Genomic DNA, 22,101 nt, shown 5'->3' with positions numbered 1-22,101 from the left:
TATACTTATGGCTCTCTGGTTACTCATGGCTCTCTGCTTACTCATGGCTCTCTGCTTACTCATGGCTCTCTGGTTACTCATGGCTCTCTGATTACGCATGGCTCTCTGCTTATACTTATGGCTCTCTGCTTACTCATGGCTCTCTGCTTACTCATGGCTCTCTGGTTACTCATGGCTCTCTGCTTACTCATGGCTCTCTGCTTACTCATGGCTCTCTGGTTACTCATGGCTCTCTGCTTACTCATGGCTCTCTGGTTACTCATGGCTCTCTGCTTACTCATGGCTCTCTGGTTACTCATGGCTCTTTGCTTACGCATGGCTCTCTGCTTATACTTATGGCTCTCTGATTACTCATGGCTCTCTGGTTACTCATGGCTCTCTGCTTACTCATGGCTCTCTGCTTACTCATGGCTCTGCTTACTCATGGCTCTGCCTACTCATGTTTCTGCTTACCTCATGGCTCTCTGATTACTCATGGCTCTCCGCTTACTCATGGCTCTCTGCTTACTCATGGCTCTCTGCTTACTCATGGCTCTGCTTATTTCATGGCTCTGCCTACTCATGTTTCTGCTTACCTCATGGCTCTCTGATTACTCATGGCTCTCTGCTTACTCATGGTTCTCTGCTTACTCATGGCTGTGTGCTTACTAATGGCTTTGTTTACTCATGGCTCTTTGGTTACTCATGGCTCTCTGCTTACTCATGGCTTTCTGCTTACTCATGGCTCTGCTTACTCATGGCTCTGCCTACTCATGTTTCTGCTTACCTCATGGCTCTCTGATTACTCATGGCTCTCCGCTTACTCATGGCTCTCTGCTTACTCATGGCTCTCTGCTTACTCATGGCTCTGCTTATTTCATGGCTCTGCCTACTCATGTTTCTGCTTACCTCATGGCTCTCTGATTACTCATGGCTCTCTGCTTACTCATGGTTCTCTGCTTACTCATGGCTCTGTGCTTACTAATGGCTTTGTTTACTCATGGCTCTCTGCTTACTCGTGGTTCTGCTTACTCATGGCTCTCTGCTTACTCATAGCTCTGCTTACTCATGGCTGTGCTCACTCATTTCTCTCCGCTTGATCATGGCTCTCTGCTTACTTATGGCTCTTTGTTTTCTCATGGCTCTCCGCAGACTCATGGTTTTCTGCTTACTAATGGCTCTCTTGTTACTCATGGCTCTCTGTTAGTCTGTTTGTTTTTGTGTTTGTTTGTGTGTTTGTTTGTTTGTTTGTGTGTTTGTGTGTTTGTGTGTTTGTGTGTTTGTGTGTTTGTTTGTTTGTTTGTTTGTTTGTTTGTTTGTTTGTTTGTTTGTTTGTTTGTTTGTTTGTTTGTTTGTTTGTTTGTTTGTTTGTTTGTTTGTTTGTTTGTTTGTTTGTTTGTTTGTTTGTTTGTTTGTTTGTTTGTTTGTTTGTTTGTTTGTTTGTTTGTTTGTTTGTTTGTTTGTTTGTTTGTTTGTTTGTTTGTTTGTTTGTTTGTTTGTTTGTTTGTTTGTTTGTTTGTTTGTTTGTTTGTTTGTTTGTTTGTTTGTTTGTTTGTTTGTTTGTTTGTTTGTTTGTTTGTTTGTTTGTTTGTTTGTTTGTTTGTTTGTTTGTTTGTTTGTTTGTTTGTTTGTTTGTTTGTTTGTTTGTTTGTTTGTTTGTTTGTTTGTTTGTTTGTTTGTTTGTTTGTTTGTTTGTTTGTTTGTTTGTTTGTTTGTTTGTTTGTTTGTTTGTTTGTTTGTTTGTTTGTTTGTTTTTTTTTTTTTTGTTTTTTTTTGTTTGATTGTTTGTTCGTTTGTTTGTTTGTTTTTGAATAACTTATTAATCTTAATTGAATTTCTTAAAATTTGTCACATGAATTTGTTACTACTTTGAGATAATTTTATTCTGTATATTTGTTTACTGTCAAATATTGCATAAAAGTTTGCTTCGATTTTGTATGAAAAATAAAACTTAATGAAGATACATACTTAAATTTGTGAAACTTTGCTTTATTGTCTGAGTCCATGGGATGGGAACAATATGCATCCATTGTATATGGAGTATGATGCTAAAACCAACTTCTGATTTATTGTTGGGGGGAGAAACAATTTCTTTTAACATGCTAAACCTTTTGAGGTTAGCCACAATTTGGGGGGGGGGGGGGCATAAGGATAGCAACTTTTGAATTGGTGGTCTCTGGTTGGAGTCCTGGATGGGTTGTTTTTATTTTTACTACTATTTAAGTACATCTTACACCCACATAAGTGAGGGTAACATGTTATGGGGAAACAAGGGGAGCAAACTTTTTGGGGAAGGGGGGGGGGGGGCACTTCTGGCCAAGATTTGTCATGTGCGGCCATTTTCTTTTAAGTAAGCCCATGCTCATATTGGGGGGGGGGGGGGCGGTAATTGAATTGAACTGCTTGCACTTCACTATAATGCACTGGGGGGGGGGGTAATTGAAATGAACTGCACACTGCACTGCACCACACCTCCGGGGGGGGGGGGGGGGGGGGGGGGCTGTAATTGAATTGAATTGGTGTGGTGCAGTGTGGTGCATTATAGTGCAGTTCAATTCAATTACCCCCCCCCCTTAGGTGTGGTGCGGTGCAGTGTAGTGCATTATAGTGCAGTTCAATTCAATTACCCCCCCCCCCCCGAGGTGTGGTGCAGTGCAGTGCAGTGCATTATAATGCAGTTCAAGCAGGTCAATTCAATTACAGCCCCCCCCCCCCCCCGGAGGTGTGGTGCAGTGCAGTGTATTACAGTGCAGTTCAATTCAATTACCCCCCCCCCCCCCAATACACTGCACTGCACAATACACTGCACTGCACCACACCTCGGGGGGGGGGGGGGAGGGGCGGGGCTGTAATTGAATTGAACTGCACTGTAATGCACTGTAATACACTGCACTGCACTGCACCACACCTCGGGGGGGGGGGGGTAATTGAATTGAACTGCACTGTAATACACTGCGCTGCACCACACCTCCGGGGGGAGGGGGGCGTAATTGAATTAAGCTGCACTGTAATACACTGCACTGGGGGGGGGGTGGCTGTAATGAATTGAACTGCACTGTAATGCACTGTAATACACTGCACTGCACCAAACCTCGGGGGGGGGGGGGGGGGGGGGGGGTAATTGAATTGAACTGCACTGTAATGCACTGCACTGCACCACACCTCCGGGGGGGGGGGGAGGGGCTGTAATTGAATTGACCTGCTTGAACTGCATTATAATGCACTGCACTGCACTGCACCACACCTCGGGGGGGGGGGGGGAGTAATTGAATTGAACTGCACTGTAATGCACTGCACTGCACCACACCTCCAGGGGGGGGGGGCTGTAATTGAATTGAACTGCTTGAACTGCATTATAATGCACTGAACTGCACTGCACCACACCTCGGGGGGGGGGGGGGTAATTGAATTGAACTGCACTATAATGCACTACACTGCACCACACCTGGGGGGGGGGGGTAATTGAATTGAACTGCACTAAATGCACTACACTGCACTGCACCACACCTCGGGGGGGGGGGGGTAATTGAATTGAACTGCACTAAATGCACCACACTGCACCACACCTCGGGGGGGGGGGGGGGTTGGAATTGAATTGAACTGCATTATAATGCAGCTGCACTGCACCACACCTCGGGAGGGGGGGGGGTGTAATTGAATTGAACTGCACTATAATGCATTACACTGCACTGCACCACACATCAGGGGGGGGGTAATTGAATTGAACTGCACTATAATGCACTGCACTGCACCACACCTCGGGGGGGGGCGGTAATTGAATTGAACTGCACTATAATGCACTGCACTGCACCACACCTCGGGGGGGGGGGGGGGTGGGGGCGGTAATTGAATTGAACTGCACTATAATGCACTGCACTGCACCACACCTCGGGGGGGGGGGCTGTAATTGGATTAAACTGCACTATAATACACTACACCTCACTACACCAAACATTTAAATTAAATTAATTTGAATTAAATTAAATTTAATCAAATTCAATCAAATCAAATTAAAATTAAATAATTTTTTTGTTCGTTTTCATTTCATTACTTCAAACTAAATTAAACTGACTACAATAGTTTTAACTAAATTAAAAGGACGTACAACACTTAAATAAACTAATGTACAATATTTTAAAATTAAAATTTTAACTTATATTTATATGTTTCTCTATCTTATATTGTCGCCTCTTGAGGGCGCTATTTGTAGCAAGATATCCGTTTTCCCCACCGTGAGCACATGAAGTTGGAACAGATTTTCCCGAACACCTTTGCTATAAATTGCTGATTGTCCATCGAGCCTAGAGACCTTTGACACAGGTAGATACATCTTCACTTATTTTACTTCCATTTTCAGTGACATTTTTGGTGTTTGGATGGTCAAAAGAAGTGATTCTGATGACTTTTATTAAGTTCTCAATCGTTTTTGAAACACATGTGTTTTTATGCAGCATCTATTTCGTGATAATTTGTTCATAAATGATATCCTCGTGTACCCTATATTCACGCGCTGAAGACTTGAGATAGAATTTGAATTAAATTAACCGAACCGAGAACAACTTTGAGCTTTATTTTTGTTTGTCTGATGGCAAAGCTCATGTGAGAAGAGAATTTCATGCCCACAGAACGCTGTTGAAGCATAACGGAGGGCGTCGTCTGCAAACGACACAAATTTGTCAGAAAAAGTTTAACGTCACATAAATTCACACACTTGTTTTGAAACGTCAATACAGGGTCCCTCAAGTATTATGCCGCCTTTCTTCTAAACACTCGAGTCCGTGCGACAGGGATACTACATGTAGTATAAGGCCAAAACTGCCATTACCCATCATTTGTAATTGTTGGATTTTTGCCAGGCCAATTAATTGAAACCCCATCTAACACCCGGCCCAGCCTGTGGTGAAGCCATCAAAACTATAAAAGCAACACTAAAACGCTGTTTTTTCCCTTGATAATTTTATTCTACAAAAATTATGAACAATAAATTTGCCTTTTTTTTCTTAATGATAATGATGCTTCTGATCTGTTTTTTTTAATTATTATTATATTTTTTTGTTTTACTCTGTGAGCAATTTACAACAAAATCGTCATTTCTGGAATATTGACGCATTTTTTGTATCCCCTCTGTTGTCATGTAAAAATCATGTGATCTTGTAATTTAAGTATGGTATGGAAGTATGGCAGACAGTAAACGCACAGAACTTTCAGGGAAGCCTATTTAAGTGTTTGAATCAACCATTTTATGTAGCTAGGCATATTTTGTATTTAATCTAAAAGGTAAGATTTTATACTCAAATTATAGACCATCTTAATTAATACCAATCAGAAAGGCTTCGATTTGTCCCATCTTTGCTGGAGATTGAAGATTATGTTGTATTCTTTCAAGAAATTAGTAAAATATGTCATTGCGTATTGTAAACAAAAAGTTATGTGACAGGAAAGGTGCATGTGGGAATATTTTTATTAAACGCGCAGATTTGGGGTATCGGAGGTTACTTAAGTAACTTCGAAAATCATGACACAAATTCTGAGAAAACGAACTTGATCCTCAATGTCTAATGAATCCTTAACCCTTTCGCATGCACGAAACATTAAACATAACGTCACACGCTCCTCAGTGCGCCATGAAAATTCAATCGATTTCCGGCCGTATCTAGAAATCGTCGGATAACTGATTATACATGTAAGTTGAGTTTATTTTGTAAAGGATGAAATTATCTTTTGAATGATTTTCACAGTTGCCTTGGTTGACTCCCCACATTCAAGCTTTCTGGTTGGAAACATAAGAGAGATCAACAAAATTTGAAAACATTGTTTGTGTATCAAGTGAAGGTTTGTTTACTGTACGTTAAGCACACAAGTTTTCTCAACTTTATTGTCGTCCGACAGGAAAACAAAGCTACGAAAAGTGGTTGAAAATAATCACAACATACCTTAAAAAATAAAAATGAGTCGCTCTATTATCAACAGATTCCTTCTGTACCTAATATCTTCGAAAAATCCTTTCAAATCGCGGTATTCCGTGTGTAAAAACACCAGAAGTTTGACACGAAACAAGCGAGAGACTGCCATTACTGTGTACATGTGTGGTTGTACATGGTACATCACTATACAGTCCTGCTACACAGAGATAAAGAGGCATATAACCAACACGACGTATGAAGCTAAACCACGAATGGTTGTGATTAAAATACGCATGCGCAAGTTGTGATTAGTCTCTTGCAGTCGTAATGTTGTGTTCATTTTTGAGCCAATACTATTTTATGTATTAAACCATCTAAAGTTTAACCCCGTCATATTTTGTATTGTACCTGTTATGGGTAAACTGTCTACTGACACCTTTTAATGGTTGGATCATGAATGGAGGTTTTCTTACCCTGTGTTCGCACCATTTCCCAAATAAACAGTGTGAATTGCATATTCATGAATATGCATTTAGGCAGAGGTTCAACCCAGTGTTTTGCATCTCAGTTCGTTAACATGGGAGGGCGCCAAAAAGCTCTAAAAGGTGCTCATAGAGTCATAGCCACAACCAATGCTTGTGCTAATTAATATGCAAAAATTATTTTAAAAACTATTTCAAGTATCTGAACCTCTTGAAAACCAATCAATTATATTTTCATACAACTAATAAAACACTAATTTCTTTCCAATTTTTGGCAGGTCAGCTTTTCAAAATTTTTGCTAATTAGGCCATACCCCGGAAAAAACACAGACAAATCATGTGTTTTTTCCTAAACCGCTGCAGGTATAATGATCACTTTTTCACTTCCCAAGCCAAATATGTAGGACCAACCTCAAAGCCTACATTTGTCACGCCTCCTCAACATAGCACCCAGGTTGTGATAAATTGTTATAGGCCCCTAGTGACACAATTAATTGCATGACCCCAAAACAATAATTATTATTAAAACGAATTTGAGGGCATGGAAATGATTATGATAACCCGGTTTTTCGCATGACTTTTGGCCTATAGTGGCACCCTGACAACTAATGGGGCTTATTCGTCTCTCGTCAACCACTTGGCTATTGCAAAAATATAGTACATCAAAGATAATTGAGCTAAAACAGAACACGAACAATCATAAACAATAATATAAATTCCCCCCTTTTTAAAAACCTTTTTTTTTTCAGAAGAAAGCAACAATAATAAGCCCAAATTCTGTGAACAGAAACCGAGACACAAAGTCATTTATTAATATTTGGTCCGTTCCGGCCACGCCCTTGTGTTCTTTTTAGATCTAAATAATGTGTTTTAGTGTTCGGGCGCGAGCAATTTCAAAATATACCAATACTCTTTAGCACTGACAATTAATTACGAAGGGGCTTTGAAAAGACAGGAAAATGCGGGAACACATTATTACCAACCAGTATATCTCATTTACAAAAAACTGCTATGATACATGTAGATAATAAGTCATAATAGTTGTATTGGGGGGGGGGGGGCTATAGTACAAATGAAATATCCTACAGGATTATTGGAGCAGACACTATAAGAGCATGCAAGAAATCATGGAAGATTACATTATGACTCAGTTTAATAAGTTTTAACCTTCAATTTTTTCAGAACCACTCAGGCAGGTCTCAGGACCAACAGGTTTAAGAACTTGTTTTCTACCTAGCGCAATATTAACCTTTGTAACAATAGTTGGTTGAGATAACGTGGTGCATTTTTAAAATTTGATGATTATTGTGTATTTTATGATCTGTATCATCCCCCTTTCTATTACTTTAATTTTTTAAATATATTCTTGTTGTCTATTGTTTTTATGACTCTACTTGTATTAGATTCTCCTTATAGGCCCAACACAGGGAAAACAAATTTCATGCTGTTACCATGACAATAAATATTTTGAATCTTTGAATATCAAGTTGTCTTCAAATGCAGAAAAGCGTTAAAGTTACAGGCCTTTTACATGTACGATTCCAATGGTTTTAGGCTTTCCTCTCTTGTTTGTCATAACAGAAGTTGCATTTTCCAATGAAAAAGGAACCAAAATCTAATAATAAACACCAACATACATGCGCATAACTGCAGCAACATTTTCTTGAATAATTTTGATCAAGATTTTTATCACAACCATGGATGAAGGAAAATACAATATTTCCTGCCTCCATGTTACATTTATGCTGAGTTCCTTTGCTCTTCCAAATATCAGTCGACTTAATGAGTGCTGTATAAAAAAACAAAAGTACACTGAACATGGAGATCCATTGGTTGACAATTTGCATCAAAAAATTTCATTAAAAACTTTGATGTCTCCCTCCCTCCACCGTTGACAATAACTTTTGCCCCCAAAACTTAACTCTAGAATGTGAATGAAATGAAGATTCACACACAAAAGAAGTTGAAAATAAATCAGAGGAAGCTATTATTGCATTTGGTGCATCTATTGGCACAATCTTTATTTCTTTAATGATAGGCAAATACTGTATTATTCCATTGTTGTTTATAAAAAACATTGTTAATTTGCAGTTGGAAGTACGTTGTACAAAAGGTTAAAATGATGCAAAGAAACAATCCCTCTTCAAAGTTGTGGTTGCAGCCACTTTAACTATTATTTCTGTAATGTTGAAATTTGATTACAAGGATTATAAAACCATAATATATTGCTGACATATCTTTGATGAGGAGTTGTTTTATTTGTTAAAAGAAGTTTAAAAAAAAGTGAAAGTGGTACCAATCTCCCTAGACGCATTTTTTCCACCAAAGGTTATTTCAACAATTCAAAGTACATACATACATCATAAAAGTATGGAACTTTAATCTAAACATGAGAAGAAAATGTATGCATTTGTACAATTCGTTTTTACAACAATACATAGCAGTACAACATTGTCCATGTCCAACTTGTTTAATCTAGAAGAAATTGCTCATTATTTTAATATAAAAAGGTTCATGTAAATGATAGTACAGAAACTGCTTTAAAAACGACCAAGCTTCTTTAACTGTTCCCTTTTTCCACAAATAGCAACGATAATACCACACAAAATTGTCTTGAGCCATTAAGGAAAGCTGAACTTTGATGTGATGGAAGGATGAAATCATCTGCTCTGCAACTTGGCCTTCTATCTTGAACACCCATCTGTTTGTATCCAATGGAACAGGCTAATGACAGAATACAAAAAGACAATACATACTTAGTTGAAATTCATAAAATCATGTAGAAATTATGAGATGAGTGGCTGTGGGAAATATTTGTTTTGTTTCAAGGCAGGGTAACACACAAGTACATGTCAGAAGACTACACATTCATTTCTCATGTGTTTACTTTGAATAAAGGCTAAACAACTGTTAGAAAATTATTGTTGGTATGCCAAAGTTTTCCTTCGGCTTACATTGTCTGTAAACTTGCCTCAAAGTTTATAGTTGTAATTCTCTTTTTAAGCTATTTTATGATACAAACCTACTTTTTTATGAATGTATGTATTCAGGTTTTTCATTGAATTGTGTAGTTTCCCATTGCATTGTGTATGGTGGTGTAGTTTCCCTTTGAGTTGTGTACGGTTGTGTAGTTTCCCATTGAGTTCTGTACGGTTGTGTAGTTTCCCATTGTGTTGTGTACAGTTGTGTAGTTTCCCATTGAGTTGTGTACGATTGTGTTTCCCATCCCACTGCCTTGTGTATGGTTGTGTAGATTCCCATTGGGTTGTGTACGGTTGTGTAGTTTCCCATTGAGTTGTGTATGGTTGTGTATTTTCCTGTTGAGTTGTGTACGGTTGTGTTTCCCACTTTGTTGTGTATGGTTGTGTAATTTCCCATTGAGTCGTGTACGGTTGTGTAATTTCCCTATGAGTTGTGGACGGTTGTGTAGTTTCCCATTGAGTTGTGTATGGTTGTGTATTTTCCTATTGAGTTGTGTACGGTTGTGTTTCCCACTGCGTTGTGTATGGTTGTGTAGTTTCCCAACGAGTTGTGTACGGTTGTGTAGTTTCCCATTGAGTTGTGTACGCTTGTGTTTCCCATCCCATTGACTTGTGTATAGTTGTGTAGTTTCCCATTGACTTGTGTATGGTTGTGTAGTTTCCCATTGACTTGTGTATGGTTGTGTAGTTTCCCATTGACTTGTGTATGGTTGTGTAGTTTCCTAGCCCTATATAGGACTCTTTCTCTGTACACAGGAACAGAGTCCTAACTATTGAGGCCCGTTTCTGGGGCAAAAAAAATTTCACAGCTTCATAACTGAAATCTTAGCTGCAACAAGCCACTAATTTCAACAGATTCACATTCCATGGCGGCATACATGTACATTTTTCTGCAGTGGGTTTTGGTCCTCATATTTTCCTCACAAATCCGTCATTTTCGTGAAATAATGCAGCTTCCAACGTTAAAAAATTCCTGTTTTGAATTTCCTATTGACTTGTGTATGGTTGTGTAGTTTCCAATTGACTTGTGTATGGTTGTGTACAATGTAGTTTCCCATTGACTTGTGTAGTTTCCCATTGACTTGTGTACGGTTGTGTAGTTTCCCATTTAGTTGTGTATGGTTGAGTAGTTTCCCATTGAGTTGCGTATGGTTGTGTAGTTAATTTGAGTTGGAAACTTACTATAATTTTATAATAACATACCCTGATAATTTGCTGACTGAGTGAAACTAAACGGAGGGTAATCCATTATTTTGGTGTTGTTTTTAGCAATCGTCTCTCTCTCTCCCCCCTCTGCTCTTTAAGTCCGCGGCCGCCTTGAAGAGAAAACGCCACGGGTCGTTGGAATAAATTAGTATAGATAATAAATATTCATGATTCTCATGTTGACTGATGAAGAGGAAACGACACACACAAGAGACTAAGCAAGCACTGGTTCTAACAGCACATACATTGTTCATAAACCAAAGCAGAAACAGGGAACCAGCAGCAGTAACCATAGAACGTGCATGGTTGTAGATCGTGGTTTAGCTTCATACGTCTGTTCTGTTATATATCTCGAGATAAAGCACCCACTCATACATGTCATGCGTTGTTTGATTGTGAAATAACTTTTGACCATTGAACCTTGCGTCATTTTTTTCTTATGTTGACCATGTGCTATTTTTAGACTATTGTCATCTTGAGGTCGCGCTTTATCAACGGCTGTTTGCTGCATTATACTAGTGTGTTTATACGTCAAAGTACACCATGTCAAACTGCGCGTGTGGGCGGTATGCAAGGGATTACGCAGGGCGCCTCCGGGCGATATGCAGGATAAAGGGTCAATAACACTCGAAACACCACTTTTTCATTTGACATGAAACCTCAAAGAGATATGAAATAATGTTGTATCTAATTTACCTCTGAGAGATATCCCTTTTTGTAAAGATGAGTGAAAAGTGGTAGCAGGACGCAGAAATTTCCCAAGTTGAGATTTTGAACTTGGGTGGGGCGAATTTTGGCCCTGTCTGTGTACCCTAATAGATCGTTTAGCACCGTGTGTAACCTAGGAATCGGCTATTCCTGCTTGCGAACTAATTTCACTTAAAATAACAAGAGGTTACATGTCTTTACATCAATAGACTGATTACACATAAGCAAGTTTATTTTATGATAAACTATGCAGACCTGCATATATATGTTTGTGAACGTGTTGCCCACAGGTAGCCTGGTTAGCCTTGCAGGGTCCTACTACTTGCCGTCAATGCGCCATAAACTCACTCAACTCGGCGTCGACTCCTCCATTATAAGTTTAAAATCCACAAAAGAGGCATTGGACTGTAAAGTATTAGCTAAAAGATAATGTTTATAAGTTTGTTTTTCTTATCGTGAATCAGCAAAACCGTTGGCCGCCATTTTGCTTTTTCACAGAGCTTGTACAACATGGACAACAGAGGGCGCTTTCCTGGTTATGGAATAGTGTTGGCATAAGACGTCAATTATCAGTACAACATAGTGTTTTTTGTACTGCATTTCGTGTAAATGCTGAACTCTTGGGTCAAGACTAATCCATTGTACCTGCCATAGTGATTTAAATGCATATTTCATCAAATATGGCGATCGATGACGCTTAGTGCAATCCATCTATCGGTCATTAACACATGGATGTACATTTGTGTAGAGTAGTATGCACCATGTACAGTGTGTGTTTACGGCTGATTGCAGACATACGGCCTCCAGTCCGTGTCGTGAAGTTAGTCTGCAAGTATGAATAGTCGGTTGCCGGGCTGGGCTACACCACCAAAGAGTATTATGAAAGGATTCATTAGACATTTGAGGATCAAGTTTTGAGTTGTTAGAATTTGTGTCATGATTTTCGCAAGTGGTAAAAATGGGACAAATCTGGTGACTACCCTACTACCTGGATTTGCTAAAATAAGATTTTTTGTGTGCACGCTTCTAGAACGACCAAGTTGTAAAAAAAAAATCTCAACGATCTTGACAACTTGCTCCATTACAAGGCGTGCACACTACGGACCTCATAATTAGTCGGGTTCCTTCCGTTTAATTTTTACCCAAAACATGTGAATTTTTGACAAAATGCAGTCTTGGGCTGTCTACAACTTCAGTAGCATGATATTGGAAAGTTTCATGATGAAGATAGTTGCAGACAAAAAAGGGAGGAAATTGATCTCAATGAAGATGGGGCCAAGGGTACAGAGTGGATTGGAGAGCAATTAAATATGTGAACTGTACAAATTCAAGCTGTTTATAATTCTCAACAACTAATTTGATATGTACACTTCATCATCAGCAGACACCTTCACAGCAGTAGTCAACAAGAAATTGAAGGATTCAATCGACCCATGGATAACGACTGACAAAAGTACGACAGAAGAAGGTGAGAGATGTTCCACTTTTGCAACAACTCAAAATCTGAGTAATAATTCATATTATAACACACCTCTAGCTTGTTTTGTATTCTGGTTGGCTGAAACACAGTCACGTGGGATGAACTATTATAGGCTAGTAAACGCTGCGCGCGTGTTTTGCGGGAATAGCACCAGAGCGGGCACTAGTCTTTGCAAGTAGTGTACGTGGTAACAGCGCCCTCTCTTGACTTGAACCGTGAACACAACTACAAAACTCCTTTTCTGTTCTTATTTGATATTTAAAACCGAGCTGTGTTATAAAACACATATTGACTGGCATAATTCGGTAACTAGTGTACGTCTATTCCCCCTCGGGCCTGTGAGTGACCAGAAGAGGGGCCTATTTCCCTCGGCCTTCGGCCTCAGGAAATAGGTCGCTCTTCTGGTCACTCAAAGTCCCTCGTGGGAATAGACGGTTACTAGTTACCTCATTGCCAGTCAATATGTGTTATCTGTTTCTATACTACATGTGTGTTATTTTTAAAACTGAAAATATTTCAGTGATAATTTTGTAACTAGTTAAAGGAACACGTTGCCTTGGATCGGACGAGTTGGTCAAAACAAAAGCGTTTGTAACCGTTTTTTTATAAAATGCATATGGTTGGAAAGATGTTTTAAAAGTAGAATACAATGATCCACACAAGTTTGCCTCGAAATTGCGTGGTTTTCCTTCTACTATATGATCGGCCATTTATGGGAGTCAAAATTTTGACCCCCACAAATGGCCGACGTGTTAGTCGACGAGTAAAAGGAAAACCACGCAATTTCGAGGCATGTTTGTGTGGATCATTGTATTCTACTTTTACAACATCTTTCTACCCATATGTATTCTTTTAAAAACGGTTACAAACGCTTTTCAAAGATCAACTCGACCGATCCAAGGCAACGTGTTCCTTTAAGACCCAGGAACTGGGGCACGATGTCACCCTGTGTGGCATGTGTAATCAATGAATGATGTAGGCAAATCTGCGCCAAATGCAAAATTATAACCTTAACCGGCTTGTCCCGGGTTGTTACAATGTCGCCCCCAGAGAGTGTCGCCCCCAAAACAATGTCGCCCCCTGACAAAGTGTCCCCAGATTGTTACAAAGTCGCCCCCTGACAAACTCGCCCCAGATTTTTATAAAGTTGCCCCCTGAGACTGCGTGCAAAAACCAGTGCCCCCTGACAAAGTCGCCCCGGATGTACATGTATGTTTAGTTTGTGCATTGAATTCTACCTTGAAGGTTGGTGCTTTGGTAAAAAACATAATTTAAAGTATTGGGGTCTGGCCATTTTAAAAACCGTTACTTAAGAAGTCTTTATTATTTTCCGTACTAAATAACATCTGGGGGCCACAATATCAGGGGGGGGGGGGGGACTTTGCTAGGGGGCAACACTATTTTGGGGGTTCAACATTGTCAGGAGAAAAACTTGTGTATGGTTGTGTAGTTTCCCATTGACTTGTGTATGGTTGTGTATATTCCCATTGACTTGTGTATGGTTGTGTAGTTTCCCATTGACTTGTGTATGGTTGTGTAGATTGCCATTGACTTGTGTATGGTTGTGTAGTTTCCCATTGACTTGTTTATGGTTGTGTAGTTTCCCATTGACTTGTGTATGGTTACTGACTTGTGTATGGTTGTGTAGTTTCCCATTGACTTGTGTATGGTTGTGTAGTTTCCCATTGACTTGTGTATGGTTGTGTAGTTTCCCATTGACTTGTGTATGGTTGTGTAGTTTCCCATTGACTTGTGTATGGTTGTGTAGTTTCCCATTGACTTGTGTATGGTTGTGTAGTTTCCCATTGACTTGTGTATGGTTGTGTAGTTTCCCATTGACTTGTGTATGGTTGTGTCATTTCCCATTGAATTGTGTATGGTTGTGAAGTGTCCATTGACTTGTGTATGGTTGTGTAGTTTGCCATTGACTTGTGTATGGTTGTGTAGTTTCCCATTGACTTGTGTATGGTTGTGTAGTTTCCCATTGACTTGTGTATGGTTGTGTCATTTCCCATTGACTTGTGTATGGTTGTGAAGTGTCCATTGACTTGTGTATGGTTGTGTAGATTGCCATTGACTTGTGTATGGTTGTGTAGTTTCCCATTGACTTGTGTATGGTTGTGTAGTTTCCCATTCACTTGTGTATGGTTGTGTAGTTTCCCATTGACTTGTGTATGGTTGTATAGTTTCCCATTGACTGGTGTATGGTTGTGTCAATTCCCATTGACTTGTGTATGGTTGTGAATTGTCCCATTGACTTGTGTATGGTTGTGTAGTTTCCCATTGACTTGTGTGTGGCTTTGTAGTTTCCCATTGACATATGTATGATTGTTTAGTTTCCCATTGACTTGTGCATGGTTGTGTAGTTTCCCATTGACTGGTGTATGGTTGTGTCAATTCCCATTGACTTGTGTATGGTTATGAAGTGTCCATTGACTTGTGTATGGTTGTGTAGTTTCCCATTGACATGTGTATGGTTGTATTAAGTGTCCTATTGACTTGTGTATGGTTGTGTAGTTTCCAATTGACTTGTGTATGGTTGTGTAGTTTCCCATTGACTTGTGTATGGTTGTGTATTTTCCCATTGACTTGTGTATGGTTGTGTAGTTTCCCATTGACTTGTGTATGGTTGTGTCAATTCCCATTGACTTGTGTATGGTTGTGTAGTTTCCCATTGAGTTGTGTTAGGGGCGTGCTTGCTAGGGGGGTGAGGTAGCCAGCCCCCCCCCCCTCCCTCAGCTAAGTCGATGGCTAGAAACCTCAGATTGTTAATGGGACGTAGTGGGATTTCTTGTGAAAAACTCTAAAAACGCGGGGGCAAAGAACTGCTTCCTTAGGACGTATGTAGTGTACAAACAAAATGAGCCCGCGAACATACTCCTAAGGTGTTTGTGAGTTGTTTTTAAGATGTCGGACAAGCATACGGTACTATTTTTTAATCACAGACATAATTACAGTGTAAATTCAGTGGTTAATAATGTAGATTTGAAATAACATAGTTCAGTAGTTGATGTCATGATGTAAAGAAGAGGATTTACATACAGCAAAAACAAAGTTAACAAAACTCTGTACGGTGTGCTTCGAAAATACGCATAATTGTGTATGGTTGTGTATATTCCCATTGACTTGTGTATGGTTGTGTATATTCCCATTGACTTGTGTATGGTTGTGTATATTCCCATTGACTTGTGTTCGGTTGTGTATATTCCCATTGACTTGTGTATGGTTGTGTAGTTTCCCATTGACTTGTGTATGGTTGTGTTGTTTCCCATTGACTTATGTATGGTTGTGTAGTTTCCCATTGACTTGTGTATGGTTGTTTAATTTCCCATTGACTTGTGTATGGTTGTGTAGTTTCCCATTGACTTGTGATGGTTGTGTAGTTTCCCATTGACTTGTGTATGGTTGTGTCGTTTCCCATTGACTTGTGTATGGTTGTGAAGTGTCCATTGACTTGTGTATGGTTGTGTAGTTTGCCATTGACTTGTGTATGGTTGTGTAGTTTCCCATTGACTTGTGTATGGTTGTGTAGTTTCCCATTGACTTGTGTATGGTTACTGACTTGTGTATGGTTGTGTAGTTTCCCATTGACTTGTGTATGGTTGTGTAGTTTCCCATTGACTTGTGTATGGTTGTGTAGTTTCCCATTCACTTGTGTATGGTTGTGTAGTTTCCCATTGACTTGTGTATGGTTGTATAGTTTCCCATTGACTGGTGTATGGTTGTGTCAATTCCCATTGACTTGTGTATGGTTGTGAATTGTCCCATTGACTTGTGTATGGTTGTGTAGTTTCCCATTGACTTGTGTATGGCTGTGTAGTTTCCCATTGACATGTGTATGGTTGTGTAGTTTCCCATTGACATGTGTATGGTTGTGTCAATTCCCATTGACTTGTGTATGGTTGTGTAGTTTCCCATTGAGTTGTGTTAGGGGCGTGCTTGCTAGGAGGGTGAGGTAGCCAGCCCTACCCCCCTCCCCCAGCTAAGTCGATGGCTAGAAACCTCAGATTGTTGTTTAGTTTCCCATTGACATGTGTATGGTTTTGAAGTGTCCATTGACTTGTGTATGGTTGTGTAGTTTCCCATTGACTTGTGTATGGTTGTGTAGTTTCCCATTGACTTGTGTATGGTTGTGTAGTTTCCCATTGACATGTGTATGGTTGTGTCAATTCCCATTGACTTGTGTATGGTTGTGTAGTTTCCCATTGAGTTGTGTTAGGGGCGTGCTTGCTAGGAGGGTGAGGTAGCCAGCCCTACCCCCCTCCCCCAGCTAAGTCGATGGCTAGAAACCTCAGATTGTTGTTTAGTTTCCCATTGACATGTGTATGGTTGTTTAGTTTCCCATTGACTTGTGCATGGTTGTGTAGTTTCCCATTGACTGGTGTATGGTTGTGTCAATTTCCATTGACTTGTGTATGGTTATGAAGTGTCCATTGACTTGTGTATGGTTGTGTAGTTTCCCATTGACTTGTGTATGGTTGTGTAGTTTCCCATTGACTTGTGTATGGTTGTGTAGTTTCCCGTTGACTTGTGTATGGTTGTGTAGTTTGCCATTGACTTGTGTATGGTTGTGTAGTTTCCCATTGACTTGTGTATGGTTGTGTAGTTTCCCATTGACTTGTGTATGGTTGTGTACTTTCCCATTGACTTGTGTATGGTTGTGTAGTTTCCCATTGACTTGTGTATGGTTGTGTAGTTTCCCATTGACTTGTGTATGGTTGTGTAGTTTCCTATTAACCTTTTTAGTTTGGAAGGAAATAATCTGACACAATCGTACCTCCACATTAACCATCAACATATTCTGTGTACCTCATGTTAGTTTTAATTATTATGAAGAGGTTTTTGATGTATTTTGGAATACAGCGTAGGCCTCTTTTTAGTTTATTCTCATCTGAATTGGTCTTGTAAACTTTCTGGTCAATAGGCTGCACGTTATGGGAGCACTAAACGTGAACGTCAAAAAAGTGTTTTGTTTATTGTCACTTTGGGCTTATTGCATCTCACGACAAAAGACACAATTTTTGACCGCGTTCATGTTCACGCTGCTCTAGGATAGAGACCTCATGCGGCTGAATAGGGTACATTTTTAGGAGTTTGTCTATGACCCAAACTGGACGTAACAAACCCTAAAAATAACTTGACATGCTTTCTGAAAGTAAAATAAATTAGAGAAAATTAAGAAGTGAGGATGAATTTATTGTTTAGCTACTCCTCGGGGGGGGGGGGGGGGGGGGGGCAAGAACCAGTCACAATCTGAAGACTAAACTCCTACTTACCTCGTATTTTAAAGCTTTGGGCTTTCATATACAATTCAAGGTGCTAGGTATGAAAACAAAATACCAATGCGCCGTATTTTCGACTGCGAGAGGGCAATCGAAGTAATGTTTATCACTTCCAGGGTTATGTAGTATGCAATTCGTCCTGCCAGTTTTAATCAGCGTTCTGTCATTATTGTTGAGTAGCTTTAAGTTGCTTTAGAGGTGGATTATAACGCCCCATTTTAAAGTCACTGGACACTATTAGTAATTGTCAAAGACCAGTCTTCTCACTTGCTTTATCTCAACAATGCATGAAATAACAAACCTGCTGAAATTGAAGTAATGAAAGAAAAATACCTTTGTCACACGCAGTTGTTTGCTTTCAGATGCTTGATTTCTAGACCTCAAGGTCCACATGTAAATCTGAGGTCTCAAAATCAAATTCATGGAAAATAACTTATTTCTCGAAAAGTACTCCACTTCAGAAGGAGCCAATTCTGTCATTTTTTTATACTATCAACCTCTCCCCATTTCTTGTTACCATGTAAGATTTCATACTATTACCCGGTACTTTTTTTGAGTAATTACCATTAATAGTGTCCACTGCCGCCTTTAAGGTCTTATTGTCCGTGGTGGGATATGATAACTGTGATGGTATAGTGTTCCAGTCTTTAATGAATGTTTTTGGGTATGAATGAATCTACCCCGGAAGTGACTCAAATACGTTTGAGAGTGCCCTCACATGGCACATTGCTCTATTCTGATTGGTCAACAACAATTAGGACAAATTGGCCTACCATTGAATTCCTAATCATAATAACAATCTTTATAACACACCTCTTTCTCATTCTGTATTCTGGTTTGCTGAAACACGGTCACGTGGGATGAACTAATATAGGCTAGTGATCGCGAGCGAGTGTTTTGCGGGAATAGTACCAGAACGGGCAATGGTCTTTGAATATAGTGCCCGCGGGTAACAGCGCCCTCTCTTGACTTGAACTGTGAACAACAACTACAAAACTCCTTTTTCTGTTCTTATTTGACATTTAAGACCGAGCTGTGTTATGAAACACATATTGACTGGTGTAATTCGATAACTAGTGTACGTCTATTCCCCCTCGGGCCTGTGAGTGACCAGAAGAGGAGCCTATAGGTCGCTTTTCTGGTCACTCAAAGTCCCTCCTGGGAATAGTTGTATACTAGTTAACTCGTTGCCAGTCAATATTTGTATATTAGCCACTTGCGATAGATGTTCGTATCCTTCACAAAGTGATTCGACTGTGGTTTGGTCAACGTGTTCATAGTGTGGCGGAAATGTAGACCTCTTCTGACCTCAAGTCATCTCACAGGTCGTCTTCAATAGCGCTGCCACCAGGCGGAAAATTTAAAGGCCTAAACTAACGGAGTTCCGCCTCACCGGTTTAGATTATCGAGTGGGTAGACTAGGGTTCACCGTCAAAATATATGACCAAGCAAGAGGATAAAACCAAATGATTAAATCTGCACACAAGAGTATTTTTAAATACTTTGCAGAATTTAAAAATTCTGCAAAGTGGCAATAACTGGTTTACTTGACTCTCCACTTCAACAAATTATTATTTACATCACTCAAAATTTACAAGCCAGGGTTTTTCAAATCTCTTATATTTCCCAAATGAATCCTCTAAATTTGCTGGTCCTCCACCTGCAAATCCACTACTTAAACAAGTTAAAAACTTAAACGATACTAGGCTCCAACCTACAATATCCACTGCTCCGAGTGATCTTGCGCTCTACAGCTTCAACAAAATCCACTTATTTAAACCTATAATAAACTACAGTGATACTAGGCTCCAACCATACAATATCCACTGCTCCGAGTGATCTTGCGCTCTGCAGCTACAACAAAGTCCACTTATTTAAACCTATAATAAACTACAGTGATACCAGGCTCCAACCATACAATATCCACTGCTCCGAGTGATCTTGCGCTCTACAGCTTCAACAAAATCCACTTATTTAAACCTATAACAAACTACAGTGATACCAGGCTCCGACCTACAATATCCAACTGCTCCGAGTGATCTTGCGCTTTGCAGCTTCAACAAAATGCACTTATTTAAACCTATAATAAACTACAGTGATACCAGGCTCCGACCTACAATATCCACTGCTCCGAGTGATCTTGCGCTTTGCAGCTTCAACAAAATGCACTCTACCTATAAACACTAAAAGGGTCCTGCGCTTTGCAGCTTCAACAAGATCCAATCCAAACGAATCAATGAGCGATGAAAATTATAAGGGAACTGTCCACTCCTTGTCTGATAAGATAAACTTGAGCTTTGTAATATAAAACACACCAAGTGATATTGTCAAGGCCCTGTGGCTCCTATATCCTCCTCTACTACTTACAATTAGCTATCTACAAATCTAACACAATCCTAATGGCTCCCCGGAGTTCAGCTCCTCGAACTCTTGTGGCTCCTTGAGAATGCTCTTCAAGAAAATCTAACGTAATTCCTTAAATAGCTCCTCAGTCCCTAAATAATTATCCTTTAGTAATTACAATTAATTATCTACAAATCTAACACAATCCTAATGGCTCCCCGGAGTTCAGCTCCTCAAACTCTTGTGGCTCCTTGAGAATGCTCTTCAAGAAAGTCTAACGTAATTCCTTAAATAGCTCCACAGTCCCTAAATAATTATCCTTTACTAATTACAATTAATTATCTACAAATCTAACACAATCATAATGGCTCCCCGGAGTTGAGCTCCTCGAACTCTTGTGGCTCCTTGAGAATGCTCTTCAAGAAAGTCTAACGTAATTCCTTAAATAGCTCCACAGTCCCTAAATAATTATCCTTTACTAATTACAATTAATTATCTACAAATCTAACACAATCCTAATGGCTCCCCGGAGTTCAGCTCCTCAAACTCTTGTGGCTCCCCAAGAGTGCTCCTTGAGAAAATCTAACGTAATTCCTTAAATAGCTCCACAGTTCCTAAAATAATTATCTGGCTACACAACTCCTCTAATAAGTTACAATGAAGCTCCCCAATATTTAATCTATAAACTCCAGAACTCCTCCATAGCTCCCCAATATTACATCTAACTCCAAAGCTCCTCAATGACTATTTGGCTCCACAGCTCCCCAAAATAACATCTGATAACATGGCAAATAAATCGGGAATAATTAGTTTAATTATTCACAAAAAATCCACATTGTTTACTGTCTTACAGTTTATAAACAGAACTCCACATACCTGTATTTATGCACTTCTCAGACTCAGCGGAGCAATCCAACAAACAATACTTTAAGAGATCAGCAATACGATTATACACAACTGTCAAGGTCAAGGCCAGGATCGATAAAAGGGGTGAAGATTCACTAAAATCTGCTCTATTTATACTTTTTGAACTTTGCGCCACACGCACAGAAAAGTTCTCACGCATAGTAATTACGCCACGCCCCTAAAAATCGGCGAAGCAAAATTGGTTTACACATAACTGTTGCAAAACAGCTCAGGTTCACATATTTATACAGTATGATTCTGAATGAAAGTGCAAAAACATTCTCTGGACACACCTGCCGAATTGGGCTGTTTGGGCTACAGAATAGACTGAGATATGACTTCAACGGTCTTTCAGGAATGAAGAAGAACAGGCCTTGAAAAAAAATCATAAAATCTAGCCGTTTTTGAGCATTTTAAGACAAAAAACGCAGGTCGCAAGATTGTTCTAACCAAAAAGTGGTACAAACAATCACGTGACCTTCCGGGCTAGTTTTACTTTCAGTCGTCTAAAAGTAACTTACTTAACCAAATTTAAATCTTTTTTTTACAAAATGATTTAAGAATACTTGACGAAAAAGTGTATTCAAATTATCGCTACAAAATGTAAATAATGGTGAAAAATCTAACGTAAGATTCACATTCGAAGAGTCTGTGTAACGGAAGCTTGTTATATGGCCGGTTTGGTTTTTTAAAATAATTTTTCGCTAAATACGTAACATTTTCATGATTTTTTTTATAGCAACCATCTATAAAAACATTATTTATGATTCTACACCCCAAAATTGCGTAAACGGTGAGCTGGTGTGTCCCTTTGAATAAAAGAATTTATTA

General features: G+C 39.4%; 1 protein-coding gene across 1 annotated transcript in view; it reads left to right on the top strand.

Annotated features, from left to right (window-relative positions):
- The first annotated feature begins 4,162 nt into the window (after positions 1 to 4,162).
- LOC139949997 (protein O-mannosyl-transferase 1-like) overlaps positions 4,163 to 22,101 on the top strand; it is an 86,703-nt gene continuing 68,764 nt past the window's right edge. The window contains exons 1-2 of the mRNA XM_071948618.1: positions 4,163 to 4,299; positions 12,641 to 12,727. The gene's annotated coding sequence lies outside the window, so the exon portion shown is untranslated. The remainder of the gene's footprint in view (positions 4,300 to 12,640; positions 12,728 to 22,101) is intronic.

The sequence above is a fragment of the Asterias amurensis genome, chromosome 2, assembly GCF_032118995.1.
Source record: "Asterias amurensis chromosome 2, ASM3211899v1".
NCBI lineage: Eukaryota > Metazoa > Echinodermata > Asteroidea > Forcipulatida > Asteriidae > Asterias > Asterias amurensis.
Note: the sequence above shows the minus strand (reverse complement) of the source record. Positions and strands in the feature narration are given on the sequence as shown.